The sequence below is a fragment of the Rhinopithecus roxellana genome, chromosome 10, assembly GCF_007565055.1.
Source record: "Rhinopithecus roxellana isolate Shanxi Qingling chromosome 10, ASM756505v1, whole genome shotgun sequence".
NCBI lineage: Eukaryota > Metazoa > Chordata > Mammalia > Primates > Cercopithecidae > Rhinopithecus > Rhinopithecus roxellana.
Window position 1 is genome coordinate 134,906,230 of NC_044558.1, and position 20,181 is coordinate 134,926,410.

The following is a 20,181-nucleotide window of genomic DNA, read 5'->3' on the forward strand; positions in this document are numbered from 1 at the left end:
TGCATACTTCTGAAAACATATAGGAACAAGTTGACATACTTTCTCAATGATACAGAATCCTCAGCAAAAATTAAATTATTAAAATTAATTGTGAGAAACACAGGAAACTGCTTATGGAGAGTTCAGAGTAAGAGACTGACAGAAGGGAGTAATGAGGCTTCTCCTCCATTTCCTTCTTGGAAACTTTTTCTGCACAGAGAAAATATGGTTGAAAATCTATTGTGCCTTGGATTGAGTTAAAGATAACACCCAAGGATTTATACAGATTTAGCTCTCATCTGGTCCCTTGAAGTGGGGGTGGAGGGAGTTAAAATATCCACTATAAATCCATTGAATAATGCACTGATAACCCAAATTATGTCCCACTCCCCTCTTGGCACATTGGACTTCTGTTTCTCTGGCTGGGTATTTCCATTTGTCCTATAATACAATGACAGGCTCTTACAATGCAAGTTTTCCCCCATTGGAGAACCAAAAGGAGGGCTGAGCCCATTTCTTGGGCTTTAATCCCTGGCTACATGGGTCCAGATCTCTAGCCAAGCCCTTCCTGTAGGACTGTTGAAAGACTCGAGCAGGCAGCCCTGCCTTTGCTGCCTCCCTTTATTCGTTCTCACCTCCGTCCATGCATCGGCCAGATTTAGCTCATGACCTCTACTCCAATCATAATGGTCTCCTCTTAAGTCAATCTTATCAAATGCTGTGAGGAATGAATTCTGTGGGCCACATGCAGGAACACAGCGTTCTTCCCGGCTCAGCTCTGCTCCTCTCTCAGGGGAGAGGTCTGTGGAGCCTCGGGCTGCCTGTCCTGTTCTGAGGGTCACACCTGGTCACTGAAACATATTCTCCTCAAGGCTGTTGACCTTCCTTTCTTGATTCAGGCCTTCCAATCCCTACCTTGGGAAGGAGGCAGGCACCCTATTTCTCTGGCCCTCCTCCCTCCCTGCCCACCCGTACCAACTAGGCTGGGCTGCCTGACAAGCACCACGTGACCTCGCCTGTTTTTTCTGATGCCCAGTTTCCACTGGACCTCTGTGTCCTCATTACAAATGAATTTTATCAACTAGCTGGGACTTCTTCTCACCTAGTTTGTTAGAATCCAGCACTAGTAAGTCTAGGAGTGTTCCTTCAGTGCAAACGGTGTGATGAAGGTGAATGTAAGTTAACATTGATTTTACCCTCAGCGGCTCCTGGGAAGCCATACTTCAGGACTGATAAATCAGCACGAGGAGGATCACAGCCTAGAGTTCCACAGAGGGAGCAGTGCTGCCAATCTTTATCTAAACCAGGAACAGAGAATCCCTCAATTACCTAGGTGATGTTAGAAAGAATGCTCGTTGGTGAAGGACTGTTCCTAGAATTTTTCTAAGTAACTATTCCTATAGCTATTTAGAAATTGACTTTCAAGAATATTTGCCTGTCTGATAAAATTAAGTGATAAAAATTCTTTATTAAGGTAAAATGGGCTGAATCTTTTTAGGTGGTGTTTTCTTGATCTTTTTGTGTGATTGGCTTCATACAGTGAGTACTGCAAAGGGGTGTCCATGAACGAGGCTATCCTGACAGGGAAAGGGTTGCTGCCCTGAATAATTCCTTTGGGGGAGTGAAAGAGAAATTTTAGAAATTTTACAAGACACTGGTTTATTCCAAAGAATTCTAGATTTTGATAAACTTTACAGATTGCCAAGCCAAGGCTCTCATTCACCTTTTCTCGTGTAAATAATAGAAAGATACAAATATATCTGTCATTTATTTTACCACTACAGATAGTTGTTTGCCATTTACTATTTGTTCTCTGTCCAGAATTTCAGATTGCAGTTGATTCTCATTATACGTGGTAGTTCTGTTCTGTAGTCGCTGTGAGCCCTGAATTAGCAAATGCAAACTGTTACTCCCAGGGGAAATATAGGGTTAGGCTCTTTCTAGCCTCTAGTCACATTTTTTTCTTTTATGACATTATCTTTTGGAGCCTCAGCCTGACGTTCGGGGGAGAGGGAGGCCCTGGGCTGGATAGCACTCCCCATTGGGGTTATAACAGTCATCCATTTCTGTCTCTTCTCTTTCTCCCAACCTCCCCCTGCTGGTCCCCTCTCTAGTCATATTTTTTTCAAATGATCAATATGTAGCCTTGTTTTATGTGTGTTTCTATTTAAAGACACTGTGCTCAATATTTACTGTTGTTGCATTAACATCCAGTTCACAGCCAACAGCACTATAACATATGCCTGAACAAGGTTTATCTAACACGTGTATTTTCTCCACAAAGCACCTCACAGCCTTCCTGGGCTTAAGAACACTGGACAGTGCCTCAGCACTACACTTGGAGTCCACTTTAAATGAATACGTGCATTGTATGACTCAAACTTTTTGCCACTCTGCACATGTCTGCCTCAACAGCATGAAGCATATTTATTTGGGGGTTGCAAATAAATCGTACTTAGTAGGTGGATTAGCAAATATGCAATCTGTGAGTAATAAGGATTAGTGAGGAATAATGAGAACTGTGCATATTCTTGGTTCCACGGCCACTCCTGTCCCAACTACCTTCATTCTTGGCTTCTCTTCTAGAATCCTCCTGGGCCTGTCTTCCTGAAGTGAAATCCATAATAGGAACCTGTTATTACCACTCTTCAAGTCACCTTATATCTACCCCTCTCGGCAGGGAATATCTGTGAACTGGCAGGAGTGGGATGCATTAAATTCAATCATATTTAAGAGATCATAGCTGATAGGACACTGTTCCAAGGATATTTACAATTTTGTAAGGGCCTGTTCTTTAATCATACTGAGGAATGAAGCTTTATCAGAAGGATTGCAGAGTCATAGGGTGGATACTAGGGAAAGTGGGGGTAAAGAAGGCTCACTTCTTTTTTGTATAAATTGAGTTTGTATAAATTTTGTATAAATTGTACAAGTGCAACTTCATTACATGCATAGATTGTGTAATGGTCAAGCTTTTAGGGTATCCATCAACGAATAATATACATTGTACCTGTTAAATAATTTCTCATCATCCACTCCCCTCCCACTCCTTCACCCTCCTGAGTCTCCATGGTCTATCTTTCCACATTCTACCACATTTTTAATCCAATCATCCACTGATGGACACTTAGGTTTATTCTGTATTTTTGCTATTGTGAATAGTGCTGCGATAGACATATGAGTCCAGGTATCTTTTTGTTTTTGTTGAAACAGAGTCTTGTTCCATTGCCCAGACTGGAGTGCAGTGGCATAATCATGGCTTACTGCAACCTTGACCTCTTGGGCTTAAACAGTCTTCCCACCTCAGTCTCCCAAGTAACTGAGACTATAGGTGTGCACCACCACACTCAGCTAATGTTTTATCTGTTGTAGAATAGGATCTGACTATGTTCCCCAGGCTGGTCTTGAACCTTTATGCTCAAGCAGTCCTCCCACCTCAGATTCCCAAAGTGCTGGGATTACAGATAAGAGCCACTATGCCTAGCCAGGTATCTTTTTGATATATTGATTTACTTTCCTTTGGGGAGATGTCCAGTAGTGGAATTGCTGGATTGTATAGTGGTTCTCTTTTCAGACGGTTCATTTCTGATATCACATCACTAAGGAACCACCTACTATGTGAATTGGAGCTTTCTTCGTAGGCCCATGGTTGTAAAATTGTCCCATGAAGTCTATGGTTCTGGAGTTCTGTTTGATGCCAACAATCTCAGAGCATTAGGGTCCATGGCCCACTCCCCCTGGGGGTCTCACTGAGCATTTCAAGTTGCTGTCCCAATGGCCAAAGGGAGACATACCTGTAGATTGGCCGCAAGTTCTTAAGCAGGTAAAATTCTGGAGTCAAGCATCCATCATATCATACAATATCCCTGGCCATGAGAGTACCTCCTCCAGGAATCAGCTAGATGGAAAGACATGTTCCGTGTCAGCCCCCCAAATGTGGTCCAGAGAATTCCTTGTGGCTTGGGTACGCTTCCTATTGTTCAAAGTTTTATCATTATGAAAAGACCGTTCTAACCAGAGCCTGCTGAGATAAAAGCTGCTGCCCCATCCTGTGCTGGGGCATGTGAGTGCTATTTCAGTGGCTGTGTCCACAGCTCTGAAAATCTATACCTTGGATGAAAGCCCAGCTAGAGAATGGAACGTTCCCTTATATATATTCTCTGAAAAACTGTCACATATGCTCAGACATGAAAGAACAGAAAGGCTGATCCTGGCAGCTCCCCACGCTGCAGAATTTCAAAAATGCCTGCGGCCTCACCAAAATGAACTGACTGAACAAAAGGAAGTGGAAAGAGTAAAAGGAGACAGAAGGCTGGCCGATATGGTTGCCTCTCCTCCCTCCATCCCCAGCCTCCCTCCCTCCAGATGTTTTTGCTGAGCTTCTGTCAGCCTTATTGGCTTACCCTTTAGTCCCTGCCCCAGGGAGCTGAATTCAAGCAAGTACAGCAAATGTTGCACAAATCAAGAAAAAAGGCTGCCTTTTCCTGTTAACTAACTTTAGTTTTAGTTTATTTTTAAAGCAACACATTGTTTTCCTAATTATAAGACGTGCCAAACTTATTGCAAAAAAAAGAAAAGAAAAGAAAACTGCAGGTAAGCAACAAGAACAAGTGTCAAAAATCAAGTATAATCTCATCATCCAGATAAAACCATTGTTGACATTTTTGTTTCTTTTGGCCTTTTCCTAAGAAACTTTTTTTTTTTTTTTTTTTTTTTTTTTTTTGCGGGGGGAAAGGGACAAGGTCTCACTCTGTCGCCCAGGCTGGAGTGTAGTGGCACAATCATGGCTCATTACAGCCTCAACCTCCCTGGCTCAAGTGATCCTCCCACTTCAGCCTCCCGAGTAGCTGGGACCACAGTCATGCACCGCCATGTCCAGCTTATTTTTAAATTTTTTGTAGAGACAGGCTGCACTATATTGCCCAGCCTGCTCTCGAACTCCTGGGCTCAAGTGATTTTCTTATTTCATCCTCCCACAGTACTGAGATTACAGGTGTGAGCCACCATACCTGGTCCTCTTTGTGAATCAATATGAATAAATATGTTTCCAATGGGATTACATCATGAATATTGTTTTGTATACTGCTTTTTCGCCTCACTTGGCAATATATTCCAATCATATCTTCAGAGCACCTTTTTTTTTTTTTAAAAGGACACCTCTGCATCCAATTATTTATAGGATGATAATGGGCGATAGGGTTGGAGTTTTAAAATGTTTCCAAGTGAACGTTTTGCAATTCTCTTTACCTGCCTTTTCTATGGTATTAAACACTGCTTAATTCCTATTTTCTATATTTTGGATTGGCAAATTTCTTTTTTTTAAATTATACTTTAAGTTCTGGGATACATGTGCAAACATGCAGGTTTGTTACATAGGCATACATGTGCCATGGTGGTTTGCTGCAACCATCAACCCGTCATCTACATTAGATATTTCTCCTAATGCTCTCCCTCCCCTAGCCCCCCACCCCCCAACAGGCCCCAGTGTGTGATATTCTCATGTGTTCTCATTGTTCCACTCCACTTATGAGTGAGAACATGTGGTGTTTGGTTTTCTGTTCCTGTGTTAGTTTGCTGAGAATGATGGTTTCCAGCTTCATCCATGTCCCTGCAAAGGACATGAACTCATCCTTTTTATGGCTGCATAGTATTCCATGGCAGACCACCATTTTTAATAGCTGCATGGCCTTCTGTTATCATAATTCTTTTAATCAATTCCTATTGTTGAACTTTTACATTATTTCCAGGAATTAAGTTGAAAATACATAGAAAGTATTTAACATCCAGGAGGGCCTGGACCCGCCACTCAGGATGACCAGGCTGTCAGACCAGAGCTGGGTTCTGGAGGCCCCAGACTGTTCCAGGCATTAACCTTGGTGTTTGAATGGCAAGGCCTAATTTCATGGGAGGATCCAGGAGGTGGGCGTGTGGGGGCATTTGGGAGAAGCACTCCAAGCAGCATCTATGTATCATTCATAACGAAAGATTTTTAATATTTTAACAGTCTGGTGGGCATATTGGTGCAAGCTTTCTAACTATCAAAATATGTAGTACTATTGCAAATAGAATAGCTGTGAATATCTTTATAGAGAGGTGTCTTCACAAAGATCTCTGATTATCCCTAGAGGCACATTTTCTGGGTCAAAAGATAAGATACATTTATAGGGCTTTTAGTATAAAATCACAAATTGCTTTCAGAAGAACACAGTTCATAAGTTTACCAGGCTTATTATCTTTTTGATCAACTTTACCATTAAAACACTGTGGAGTAGGTTTTTTGCATCTCAGTTTCTCTTGCCCCACCAAATCTACTTGTAGATATCTGTCCCCAAAAACAAAACAACAAAGTCTTGTATGTGCAAAAAGAAGCACAAACAGGGACATTCATTGTAGCATTGTATGTAATAGGAGTAACAGCTCCCCAAAATTGAAAAGGAATAGGAGGAATCAATGGCTTATATACTTTAGGAAAATTTATGTTATGAAATAGTATGCAATAATTAAAAAGAATGAGGAAGATGTATAAGACTAACTTGGAATGTTCCATGACATATTAAGAAATAAAAAGTTTTAGGAGAGAACATGCAGCATGATCACAGTAATGTTATATACAAAGAAGTATTGGAGGCCAGGTGCAGTGGCTCACACCAGTAATCCCAGCACTTTGGGAAGCCAAGGTGGGCGGATCCCAAACTCCTGAGGTTGGGAGTTTGAAACCAGGCTAGCCAACATGGCAAAACCCCATCTCTACTAAAAATACAAAATTAGCCAGGCATGGTGGCGCATGCCTGTAATCCCAGCTACTCGGAAGGCTGAGGCAGGAGAGTCGCTTGAACCCAGGAGGTGGAGGTTGCAGTGAGCCGAGATTGCGCCATTGCACTCCAGCCTAGGCAACAAGAGTGAAACTCCATCTCAAAAAAACAAAATAATGAAGAAGTATTGGATATATAAAATACATTGTATGAATATAGCTCTGCATCAACAAATGGATAAATGTCGTTGGGAAGAGTACACTTCAAGATATTGATACCTCTGGGGTGAGAAGTGGAATTATAAGGCAAGTAAAGTGTTTTGTCATTTTTAAAGTCTCTATATTTTTATACTGTTTGAATTCTTATAATCCAAAACTGTTCTTAGTGTGTAACCTGGTCAGCGGAGGGGGAGGAATGGGGTCTTGCTATGTTGCCCAAGCTGGACTCAAACTCCTGGGCTCAAGCGATCCTCCCACCTCAGTCTCCTGAGTAGCTGGGACTACGGCTGTACACCACTCCACCTGACTATTACGTGGTTTTTAACAATTATTTAAAGTATAAAATAAAAGGATTAAAATCAGTTTCTTCCTTTTTGTTTTCTCTTCCTTTTTATTTTTCCTAGGAGAAGAATCATTTTTTTCCCCAAACTTTTAAGTGAAACTCCACTGATATATAAAACCTACCATAAGTGCTGGTCTAGAGCTGGGGTTCCCAACCCCCAGGCTGCGGACTGGTACCCTGTTAGGTACCAGTTAGGACTGGTGACCTATTAGGAACTGGGCCGCACAGCAGGAGATGAGCAGCAGGCAGGTGAGCATTGCTACTGAGCCCAGCCTCCTGTCAGATCTGCAGAGGCATTAATCTCATAGCAGCACAAACCCTACTGTGAATTGTGCATGTGAGGGATCTAGGTTGTGCTCCTTATGAGAATCTAATTAATACCTGATGATCTGAGTTGGAACAGTTTCATCCCAAAACCATCTCTCCCACTGTCTGTGGAAAAATTGTCCTTCACAAAACTGGCCCCTGGTGCCAAAAATGTTGGGGATCGCTGGTCTAGAGGGCAGAGGTTGGCCACTCCGATCAGTTTCTCGTCCTGTTGGTGGCAGGCCTAACAACCCTCCCCTGACCTGGCTCCCCAGGCCACACAAATTACAAACCAGCTTTGAAAGCCTGAGATCTGTGCAATCCCCGGAGCCTCACATGTGATTTAACATTTTACTGTCACTGTCTTGACATTCTTAATAATTTTTGAAGAAAAGACCCTACACTTTCACTTCTCATTGGGGCTCCCAAATTATGCAGATTAGACACTCTCTGAGTTCTCTTTGTCCCATTCACAAAGTCTCTTGCACATATTAACTCATTTAATTCTCAAAATAGTCTCACGTGCTTGGTGTTATCACATAGTCTTTTGTGAGTTTTCACAGTATCAGAACCACTTACCACCCAAACCAGGAATGGGGTCTTGGAAGTCCCAGCCTCTGCCTGAGAAGCATTCTGAGCAGCTGTCAGCATCTGGGTCTTGAAATCACAGCTTTGAATGACTGAAGGTTTCAGGCAACGTGTGGGCTCAAGTCTTTGCAGTCGAAAACATTCAATGCTAAGCACCCCAATAGCACTTTCATTGCACAGTGTTTCTTTCAAAGCACCTTCCTGATTTCTGTACAAAGTCACTGAGACTACAGGTGAAGTCAGAATCTACGTAAGACTTAATAATTTAAAACTTTGTAACAAGTGCTTCTGGTTAAAAATAAAATGTAGTATCTTTTTGTTATCTCATCTTAGGGGAGGTAGGATGGTTGATGTTTTAGCTGGAAAAAGAATGTGAGAAAATCTGTATTCTATCTCATTGTTTTTTGTTTTGCACCAGCAGAAAGATTAAAATTTTCTTCTCATTCCTCACGTATTTACAGCTTCCTCAATGTCTCCATTTTTCTCATCTGCTGTCAGCTGTATTGTTAAATGTCTGAGAAAAAGTTTTGTATGCAGAAAAGACTAATTGTATCTGCTTGTGCTTAAATTAATATGCAATTATTTAAATTACAAATTTTAAAACCTAGTTTTTAATCTAAATTTAGCTTAGGCACGTCTGTACTCTATAAATTTATTTTTATTAAAAATAAAGGAAGCATTACTTTCACACATTCTTTGATTAATGAGTGTTCAATTAATGAATAAATTAAACAGATTAAATTCCTCAAACAATTAACCTCATTTACCGACTGGTTAATTAAACTTCCTGAAAGAGTTTAAATAAAATTTATACATTTCATGTATTTTCCTCTCAAACATTTCAAATGCCTGAAGGGACTTAGAAGCATAAGTAAAATTTTCTAAGCACTTACGCGATTCTTATAAATGGAATAAGTCAACTTATAAATAGGGGAAATAAAGGTTTTTTGAAAGTTTAAATAATGTCGACAATTAAATTTAATATTATCTATATTAGATTTTTGTGAGTGATAGGCACACCTAATTAACATGGCTTAAAGATAAGGTTTTATTCTTCTATATAAAAATTCCTGGCCTGGCACAGTGGGTCACGCCTCTAATCCCAGCACTTCGGGAGGCCAAGGTGGGCGGATCACCTGAGGTCAGGAGTTCCAGACCAGCCTGGCCAGCATGGTGAAACCCCGTCTCTACTAAAAATACAAAAATTAGCTGGGCGTGATGGTGTGCACCTGTAGTCCCAGCTACTTGGGAGACTGAGGCAGGAGAATCTCTCGAACCCAGGAGGAAGAGGTTGCAGTGAGCTGAGATTGCATCATTGCACTCCAGCCTGGGTGACAGAGCAAGATTCTGTCTCAAAAAAAAAAAAAAAAAAAAAAAAAAAAAAAAAAAAAAAAATCCTGATTTGAATGGTAGACTGGATAAAGAATATGTGATATATATGTACCACAGACTACTACACAGCCATAACAAAGAACAAGACCATTCCTTTGCAGCAACTTGGATGGAGCTGAAAGAGTTGGAGCTGGAGGCCATTATCCTATGCAAACTAACACAGAAACAGACAACCAAATACCACATGTTCTCACTTACAAGTGGGAGCTAAACATTGAGTACATATGGATACAAACAGGGGAACAACAGACACTGGGAATTACTTCAGGGTGCAGTATGGGAAGAAGGTGGGGATCAAAAACTACCTATCAGGTACTATGCTTATTACCTGGGTGACAAAATAGCCTGTACACACAACCTCTGTGACACACAATTTACCTATATAACAAATCTGCACATGTACCCCAGAACCAAAAATAAAAGTTTAAATAAATAAATAAATAGATAGATAGATATTCATGGTTTGGACAGGGAACATGATTCTTTCAGCTGTCTGCTCTCCTGTCCCAGTGGGGTATCATTAGGGTGTGGGCTTCCTCATTGCCCAAAATAGCTGCTGAAGCCATCATACTCATACCCTCACATCCCCACCAGTGAGGAGGAGAGGGGGAACGAAGGGCATGCCTCTCAGTTTGAGTCGCACATGACACTTCAGCCTAACTCACATTGTCCAGAATTTAGTCACCTGGAAATGAAAAAGAGGCAGGAAAATGTGGTTTTTATTCTGTGCAGACACGTATTGGGCTAAAACCTCAGGAGTCGGTTATGACAGCAAAAGGGGAGAATACATATTGGCAAGTAAATAGCATAAACTTATCACAAGCTTGCATCTGCCTTTAAATTAAATATCACAAATCTAAAATTAATTTTAACTATTTTTAAAATTAGATCTAAATCACATGTAGCATGTATTACCACTTCCCAGCTGCGTGACTTTTCTGTGAGACCATCTTTATCTGTAAAATGGAGACAATGATACCAACCACATGAGACTATTTTGAGAATTAAATGAGTTAATACATGCAAGGTGTTCAGGACAGTTATTGGTACTTAATAGAGTTGACCCTTGCACAATGCCAGGGTTAGGGGCACCAACCCCCCCACACACAGTCAAAAATCCATGTATGACTTTTGACTCCCCAAAACTTAATTACTAATAGCCTACTGTAGACCAGAAGACTTATCAATTACATAATCAGTAAATTAATACAGATTTTGTATGGTATTTTTATTATATACCATATTTTTACAATAAAGTAAGCTAGTGAAAAGAAAATATTATAAAGAAAATCATAAGGAAGAGAAAACATATTTGCTATGCATTCAGTGGAAGTGAATCATAAAGGTGATTCATGAAGATCTTCATCCTTGTCATCGTCACGTTGAGTAAACTGAGGAGGATGAGAAGCCGGGGGTTGGTCTTGCTGTCTCAGGGGTGGCAGAGGCAGAAGAGGCAGAGGACGTGGAAGCGAAGACAGGAGAGGCAGGCACGCTCGGGGTAACTTTTATTTTCAAAAACCCTCATATAAGTGGACTCTCACAGTTCAAACCCATGTTATTCAAGGTTCAACTATTCTACAAAAGCCTTAGCTCTGGTTACGCAAAGGAAAAGAAATGAGAGTCAGGGGCTTGTCTTGGAAAACCCACACCAGTGCCCAGAAACCACTGCTTCCTTTCCCAACAGCCCAGAAACCATGTCCTGACATCAATTTCAAGCCAGGTTTTAGAAAGGAAGACACAGTTTCTGTGCAAGGGCATGATAGACCAAGTCAGTCCTGGCACAGAAGTCCTCGCTAACTCCTTCCTGCCAGTGGGCTTGTCTGCCTTCCTGTCTTTTTCCCTTTTCTTTCCTCCTTTCTGAAATCCAGGAACCACCCCCCCATGTTCACGTGCCTGATATAAAGTGGTGTAATATTTGCATAGAACCTATGCACATCCTCCTATGTATACTTTAAATCAGTTCTAGATTACTTCTAATACCTAAGACAATGTAAACGCTATGTAAATATTGTTTTTAAACTTCTATTATTTTATTGTCGTATTGTTATTTTATATTTTTTAAGGTTTTTTTTAGCTTTTAGGTTCAGGAGTGCATGTGCAGGTTTGTTATGCAGGTAAATTGCATGTCACAGGGTTTGGTGTACAGATTATTTCATCACTGAGGTAATAAGCATAGCAGTCAATAGGTAGTTTTTCAATCCTCACCCTCCTCCAACCTCCACCTTCAAGTCGGCCCCAGTGTCTGTTCCCTCCTTTGTGTTCATGTGTACTCAATGTTTAGCTCCCACTTACAAGTAAGAGCATGCAGTATTTGGTTTTCTGTTTCTGTGTTAGTTCGCTTAGGATAATGTTTAAAAATATTTTGGATCCCGCAGATAAGGAGAGTTGGCTGTATAGATATGATGATGAATATTTATTTATATAAATGTGTCTTCCACCATTGCCTTCTATTCTGTTTAATTGGTTAAAACATTCATTGAATTACAATTACTTTTATACAATACAATTTGTCAGACAAACTTTCTTTGCATCAACTTCTATATACATTTAAATCCCTTACCTTGACGTTTCAGAAAGCTCCCTTTCCCTGGAAAGCTTTCTTCCCTATTCTTCATTAATCAGAACACTATTTGATTCAGGTCCCTTTTACTGCGTGAAACTCTTAGAAAGTATTAGAAAAGCCACGCTACCCTTCTGTAGGCATTGTTTCCGTAATTCTTTCTCTACAATCCTGTAGCACTTACATATGCCATTACTTGCAATCAACGTGTACTAACTGCTGTTGTTTTATCTAAACTGAAGTTAAAGACTGTTTGGACATCCTTTTATTCCCTGCCTCACTTAGCACAAAGCCTTAGATTTGCAACTGATGAGTATTTGATAATAGAGATGAGGTTGCTATTACCACCACATAAGGGGGCTTCACAATGATGTTTTTTTCCTAAATATCTATGAAGCCCTGTAGGCACTACCTGCCCTAATCTCGTTCATTCGACGTGCTAACAATTTCTGTAGTTTCAGCTCCCACATCACTCTTGCTTAGAGTCTAATGGGAGAGTTTCAGCTTCCAAGAACTTTCTTTACTATCATAGGAAATGACACAGTTTCTCGCCCTCCCCCTTACTCCCTTTCTTTCTCTTTCTTTGAACTCAATTTCCTTAAAAACAGTGATTTTATCATTTTACTAAAGGGCTAGAAGCCAGGGACTTCCCAGATGTAAAATGAATAATATTCCCTTTCTCGTGGAGGTCAAAATCTTTGCCGCCTGAGGTTTTATGTATTTGACTCCTCCAGACTATCACTTCTCTTTTTAATGCCTACTGTGTTCCAGGAGCTTTATGTACAATTAAGCCACTGCATGCCTACAGTAAGCTGCAAGGTAGCTATTGTTTGCCTATTTTGTTGGTGAGGGAAGGGAAGCTCGGAGGCATTCAGTAGCGTGCAGATATCTGTCTGTCCTGGCACAGTTTAAAGAGACGCACATTCAAACCAGAGTAGCCTACTTAACTACTAGTTTCACAACAATAATTGAGAGTAAATTAAAATATTACAAACCCCTCCAGGGAAAGGTGCTCATTAAAAGGTTTAGATTTCTGTGAGAATATAAATCAACACATATTTACTCCCCTCTAAGTTTATTTCCTGAAATCTCTGGGCTTATGGTTTTCTCTGGGATCCCACACCCTTCTTAAGTGTCGTGTCTCAGGATTCATTGGGCAGGGGGTGGCCTGGTGGCTGGCAGGTGGGACAAGCTGGGACTACACCATCCCTCCGACTGGAGTGGAGCAGGTGTTGGGGTTAGACCCAGCTGCCGGCCTGGGAGGAAGTCTGTTTCTGCAGCACCAAGAGGTTACAACACTGGATGAGAAGAGGTGGTTCAGGAAAGCTGTCAAGGTCAGGGTCATGAGATCCAAGATGCAACTATGGGGATGCCCTGTGATTGTGGGTGCTGGTGTTTGTGATTCTTCCTGTAGGCTGGAAACTTCACTTACATTCTCTATAATTTTTATTTACTTATTTATTTATTTATTTATTTATTTATTTATTTATTTATTGAGACGGAGTCTCGCTTGCGTTGCCCAGGCTGGAGTGCAGTGGCGATCTCGGCTCACTGCAACCTCTGCCTCCCGGGTTCAAGCAATTCTCCTGCCTCAGCTTCTGGAGTAGCTGGGATTACAGGTGCTTGCCACCACGTCCAGCTAATTTTTGTGTGTTTTTAGTAGAGACAGGGTTTCACCATGTTGGCCACGCTGATCTCGAACTCCTGACCTCAAGTGATCCGCCCACCTCAGCCTCTCAAAGTGCTGGGATTACAGGCGTCAGCCACCATGCCGGGCTTCTCCATAATCTTTAAAAAGGGTTTCCCAAAGCACAATCCATGAAACACAGTGCTTTGAGCACAGAAAAGGCTCTGGGGTCAAATAAGTGTAAGAAACAAATGCACTGTTCCCACCCCACCAGGGAAATTAGATGACTGAAAGCTCTCAAACTGTGAAAATAAGCAAAAAACAACAAAAATCCCTTGCAATCAACAAGCCATACCACAGGCAGTTAAAATATGAATACGTAATGAGTAACGTGTCATGAGAAATTCTTAGAAATCTTTATTAAAAAGAAAGAGAGAGAGAAGATGGCAGCTCAAATACAGAGTGAAGAAATTATTTTTTCCTAAAAGAGAGAAAACAGAAGCAGGTTTGCATACAGAAGCAAAGCAACAGTGCAGAGGCAGAGCCTGAGGATGTCAGAAGTATACTTATACATCTGTTTCCTCAAAGAAATTGGGAGCTCCCAGCAGAATGCCAGCACGGGCACTCAAAAAGGGGTTTTGAAATTGCAAACAGCATTTAGAATTAATGGAATAGAATCCCCAAAAAACAACAAGGGTCTGAATGAAGGGAGCCTTAGGAAAGAGAGTGGACATGTGCTTTCTCTGAGATAGAAGGGGAGTGGGAGATGATGAAGGAAAACGCGGGAATATTTTGAATGGAAAAGAGGCTACACACAGGAGTTGTCAGTGGAGAGAAGATTCTCATCAGCTGGCCTTGATCAGTGCAGTAAGGCAGAGGCAAGGTCACCGCCCACAGAGGGAGCTGGCAGAGTGGGAAGGAGCTGAGGAAGACAAAAACCAGCTGTTGGGACCCATATATTTTGGAGTCAACCAGAGACACAGAAGAGGCCAGGCGTGGTGACTCATCTCTATAATCCTGGCTCTTTGGGAGGCCAAGGCAGGAGGATTGCTTGAGCCTAGGAGTTCGAGACAAGCCTGGGCAACATGGTGAGAACCTGTCTGTACAAAAAACAAAAAGATACAAAAGTTAGCCAGGTGTGGTGGTGCATGCCTGTAGTCCCAGCTACTCGGGAGGCTGAGGTGGGAGGATGACTTGAGCCCAGGAGGTTGAACCTGCAAAGAGCCATGATTGTGCCACTGAACTCCAACCTGGGCAACAGAACGAGACCCTGTCAAAAAAAAAAAAAAAGAAAGAAAGAAAGAAAGAGAAGAGTTTGGCTGAGTAACTGTGAGAACCCAGTGTGTGAAGTGTGTTCTATACAGTGGTGCTTTAGGGCATGGCCCCTGGAGCCAGACTAACTGGATTTGGGTTTAAGTCCAAGATCCCTTCCTTTTCAAAGGTGGTAAGCATTAAATTAGGTAATATATGTAAAACACTTGGAAGACTGCCTGGCACATTTGTAATCACTCAGCAAGTAGTAGCTATTACTATTATTGTTATTATTTTGTGATGGAACTAGTCATAAGAATTTTGTGATTTTTTCCTAAAGAAATGTAAGGTCGCCTAGAACAACCAAAGGTAGGAGCATAGTCATGGTGTAAGGAGGGGACTGAAGGCTGGATCCTAGCCCAGCAGGCACTGGGGGAGGGCTGTTGATGGAGTCTGGTTCCTAACTAGGTAGGGCGTGCAGTACATACCGTAAGAAGAAAGGTGACACATCTGAACTTGAGCTTTTGGCTGAAGAAATACTCAGGGTGATTACGAGACCTAAAATATTGCCATAAAAAAAATCATGCCTACCATGTATGCATTCATTCCATTCCTTTGACAAAATTTTTTGAGTACCTACTGTGTGTCAGCCACTCTACCCGAAACTCCTTCCTCACCTGGTGCCTTTAACTTCTCAACAAGCCAGTTAGGTAGATCTTAGTAAACCAATTTTTCAGACAAAGAGATTAAATTTTGACCCAAACCAAAAAGCTAATAAATGGCAAAACCAGGTTTCAAACACTGATGTGATTCTAAAGTTGATATTTTTAAGAACTGTTCTGTATTTTATCTCCATGGTGCTAAATGTTTTTGATAGGTGAAGAGGAATGTCTTAAGAGCAGGGGCTTAGGAATTGGAAGGTCAGACTGTTAGGCCCTTTCCATGGGTGCTGAGTTCACTAAGAATAATGAGAGATGATGTGGTAGAGAGGGAAATGTGAACCTGGCACTGAAGTCCTGGAAGAAGGTGAAGGTATGTTATAAAAGTGTGATAATAAGAGGAAGTATGGATTTCAAAGGAGATGAGGTCACAGAGGTATAAAGTAGGAGCATCCCTGGTTTGCAAGAAGATCAAATGCTTGGGCCCAGTGTAGTGGCTCACGCCTGTAATCCTAGCATTTTGGGAGGCCAAGATGGGTGGATCCCTTGAGGTCAGGAGTTCGAGACCAGCCCAGCCAATATGGTGGAACCCCATCTCTACTAAAAATACAAAAATTAGCCAAGCATGCATGTAATTCCAGCTATTCAGGAGGCTGAGGCAGGAGAATCACTTGAACCCTGGAAGTGGAGGTTGCAGTGAGCTGAGATTGTGACTCTGCACTCCAGCCTGGGAGACAGAGCAGGAGTCTGACTCAAAAAAAAAAAAAAAAAAAAAAGGAGATTAAATGCTTGCTCATTACTGCTGAGTGAGTGAGGAATGAGTAGAAGAAGACATGTCCTTCCTTCATTGTCGGTCTTTGAGCCTCTGTGGGAAAGCCAGATGTTCGGTTCAGGTGAGAGATGAAAGAAGCAGATGTGGGGGAAGAAGCTGAGGTTGGAAGAGCATCCCAGAACACCATATCAGAGGCCAGGAGATGGATGGACAGAGGGGCTGGGGTGGAAGAAGGACTTAGTTTCCAGAGTTAGCAAGAGAAGTGAGGAGGCCGAGAGGCAGGCTAGAAGGGCAAGGTACAAGCCAGTCAGGAGAGCACTGCACACCTAGAATCTTGTGAGAGGGGGTTACAGGCTCTGCATTCCAAGTGAAATGTCATAAAGGGAAAGAAAGTCCAGCTGCACACTTACATGCCTTGGTGTTTACCACTCAGATGGCTTCCTGTCTGCCTTTGGTGCTGAGGAAAGGAGGCTCTGGCACCACTGAAACAAGAAAACCTGACGGTTGCTAGTCTATTCCATTGGACTCATAGATGTTTGGGATTACCAAATTGGCAAGAGCAAAGCTATCTCCAGGTATATACTATTCCACAGCATACCATCTCATTATGACCTTGTCAGGAGCCTGTAGTGACATCAGATCCCTGATTATTAGTACCATGGCTTTGACAAATTTCTGAGATCCCAAATTGTCCAGGTAGCAGGAACTGAAGAGGGTGATCTGGGTGGTCAGGCCTGAAGAAATCCCCTCACAATGTAAGTTAGCGACTTCATCAACCATCTTTTAAAATAGTTGATTGTTCCTTGTAACTGAAACTTATGCTTCTCTGAATGTGTAATTTAAAGGTTTTTATAGGATATGGGGGAAGGAGGAGATATTCACTCCAGTTGTACCAAACAATCCTAGAAAGCCAATGGGGTAAACATACAGGAATGAAGACATAGGGCGTAGGGAGAAGAGGGAGTCTATTTTAAAAGGTCTAGAGTATTAGTAACTCCCAACTTTCCTATGTGTATGAATTACCTGAAATCTTGCTAAAAGGCAGACATTGGTTCAATGAGTCTGGATAGGAGGACCTAGTAGCTGCGTGTTTGGCAAGCTCCCGGGAAGCGCTGAGGCTGCTGGCTTGCAGACCACACTTTGAGCACAAAGGACTTGCACTATGTAACTAGTCAAACATTAGCTTCAAAAGATGGATTGTTTGTGAGGTAAGACGGCTGTTAGCCAACCCATTAAGACATATTAGGCATAGACTTGATGTGTAATAGTAGGATGATTGCAAAACTTAGAGTCAGAATTTGCAGCTTTTCATGCTGATTCTACCATTTTCTAGCAATAAAACTTTGGACAAGTCCCAGGTCATCTCTGTGTTTCAGTTTCTTCCTCTGATAAAATAGAGATGACAAGAGGTGCCATGGTTGGCTAACCACAGGGTAATTGTGAGGGTCAGAGGAAACAACTTAGTGAAAGTGACTTATGAACTGAAAGTGCTGCATGTGTGTAAGCATTATTTTTATTACTTTGTTATTTGAAGTGAAACCTTGCTAATGCTCCTATTTCCACTGCTTTTATTTTAATAAATAAATCGATAACATTGGCAAGTGTTTGCTATTTACCTGATGCCATGTTAAGCACAAGTTTACTCCTCACATCTCTAATAATATTGGTGTTACTATTGTTAGCCCCATTCTACAGAGGAAAAGGTGAGGCCCCCACACAATAACATAAGGCCCAGCTGTGAAGTGTTGATGCTAGATTATGAACTCAGGTTGACTCTCCAAAATTTAAGCTCTTATTTACTGCATTCGACTGATGGATTGTAGCAAACACTCAAGATCATAGAAGAAGGTGATAATCTAGACCAGAGGTAGGCATGCTTCTTCTGTAAAGGGCAAGATAGTAAACATTTAGCCTTTCTATGCCAAATGATTTCTCTTGCAGCCATTCAATCCTGTCATTGCAGTGCAAAAGCAGTCATAGACAATTTGTAAAGGAATGGGTGCGGCTGTGTTGCAATAAAATGTCATTTCTAGAAACAGGTGGCAGGCTGGATTTGGCCTGCAGGCCATAGTTTGATGATCGTTGCTCTAGAAAATTCTGAGTTGTCCAATATGGTAGTCATTGGGCACATGTGGCTGTAAATTCAGTTCCTCAGTTGCATTGGCCACATTTCAAGTACTCAATAGAAATATGTGGCTAGTAGCTACTGTATCGAACAGTGTAGAGAACATTTTCATCAACACAGAAAGTTCTATTGGAGAGCCCTGGTCTAGATCATCTTTGGAGGTGGGAGGTGGGGAAAGTCTTTTTATCAGTAGCTGTGAGGACGTGGAAGCTCTGAGTCCTGGCTTTACTTCTTATATCTGATTGTAAGTAAATCACATCATCTCCCATAGGCTCCATTAATACACACATAAAATGGGAATAATACCCTCTGTTCACTGTTGTTGTGGGAACTGAATGAGAAAATATGTGAAAGGCACTTCGTAATCTGTTAGGGGCTGCACAGACATAAGCCATTGTTAGGATTGTAATTGTTATGTAAAATGTGAGAGAATGTATGGAGGCAGAATTTGGGTAGGTGCCTGAATTGACCATGTTTTCTTTGAAATCACTCTTGGGGGAGCCATTGAGATGATAGAGAGTTATCAGAATAAGGAAATGTTGTTATTTTTATGGTTCTATTTTTTGGACCAGAAAAACAGTAAAGTTTGAGGTAGATCTCAGTGTCTGTTCACTTTTCAGAGCTTGGAATTGCCTTTGTAATGCTTAACACCCTCAGGAAACAGACAAAACTGTCCAGATAGGGGCTGTGATGAAATTGGCAGGCCATAGTGACCTTTCTGAGGGAGATCAAAGGTTTATTTTTTATCACATTCAAAGTTAAAAAGCATGGCGCCATCACACGTCAAAGGTTCTAGTTCTTTCCTGATGCTTCTCTTTCACAGGGGCCCCCTTTATACCACACAGGTCAAGAACAAAGCTCAATTCTGGCACAGAATGATCAACCAAGCCATTGTTTGTGCAAATGGTTTTAACATCTCTGTGATTCCCAGGGCATCCCTTCTCCCTGGTTCTTCCTCCCCGTTGCTGGTCCCTGCCATAAATCACCCTTACAGAAAAAGTCCTTCTCTTCCCATGAGTCTGTCATCCCCTCTTTTCCCTCAGGGTGCTGGGAGCCAGGCCACCCTCTAGTTCTAGGCCAATCTACTGTTACCACTCACTTGAATATACAGAAGAGAAGGTTTCTTCTTGTTTGGCCTGGACACACCCTTCTGATTTCTGCCTATAACTAGGAGTTACGTTTTGCATCTATCCTTTCCCTATAGCTTTTTCTATGAGCCTCCCAGAGCCTATCTCACACATCTCTACCTTCTTTCCTGTTTCCTTTCCCTGTTATTTTTCACACTACTTAAGTACTCCAACAATTCACTTCTCTGCTCTTCAGCGAACACTCACCTATCAGACTGGAATGAAGGTTCCTGTTCCTACACACAGCTGATGCCGGTGTATATTAGTTAAACCTTTAGGAAAGAAATTTGGGAATATTTGTCTAAATCATTAAAAATCGGTTCAAATCCCTTTGAACCAGTAATTCCACCTCTAAGGAAGTATCTTAACTAATTAGACATGCACTGAAAATTACTAAATGAAGATAATCATTATTGCATTATTTATACTACTAAGCAATTAGAAATAACCTAGTTGTCAACAATGGGAAAGGAATAAAATGA

The 20,181-nt window shown here is 41.5% G+C and overlaps 1 protein-coding gene across 1 annotated transcript in view; it reads left to right on the top strand.

Annotated features, from left to right (window-relative positions):
- The window catches only part of SMCO2 (single-pass membrane protein with coiled-coil domains 2), an 80,382-nt gene that overhangs the window by 26,163 nt on the left and 34,038 nt on the right, over window positions 1-20,181 (top strand). The window lies entirely within an intron of this gene.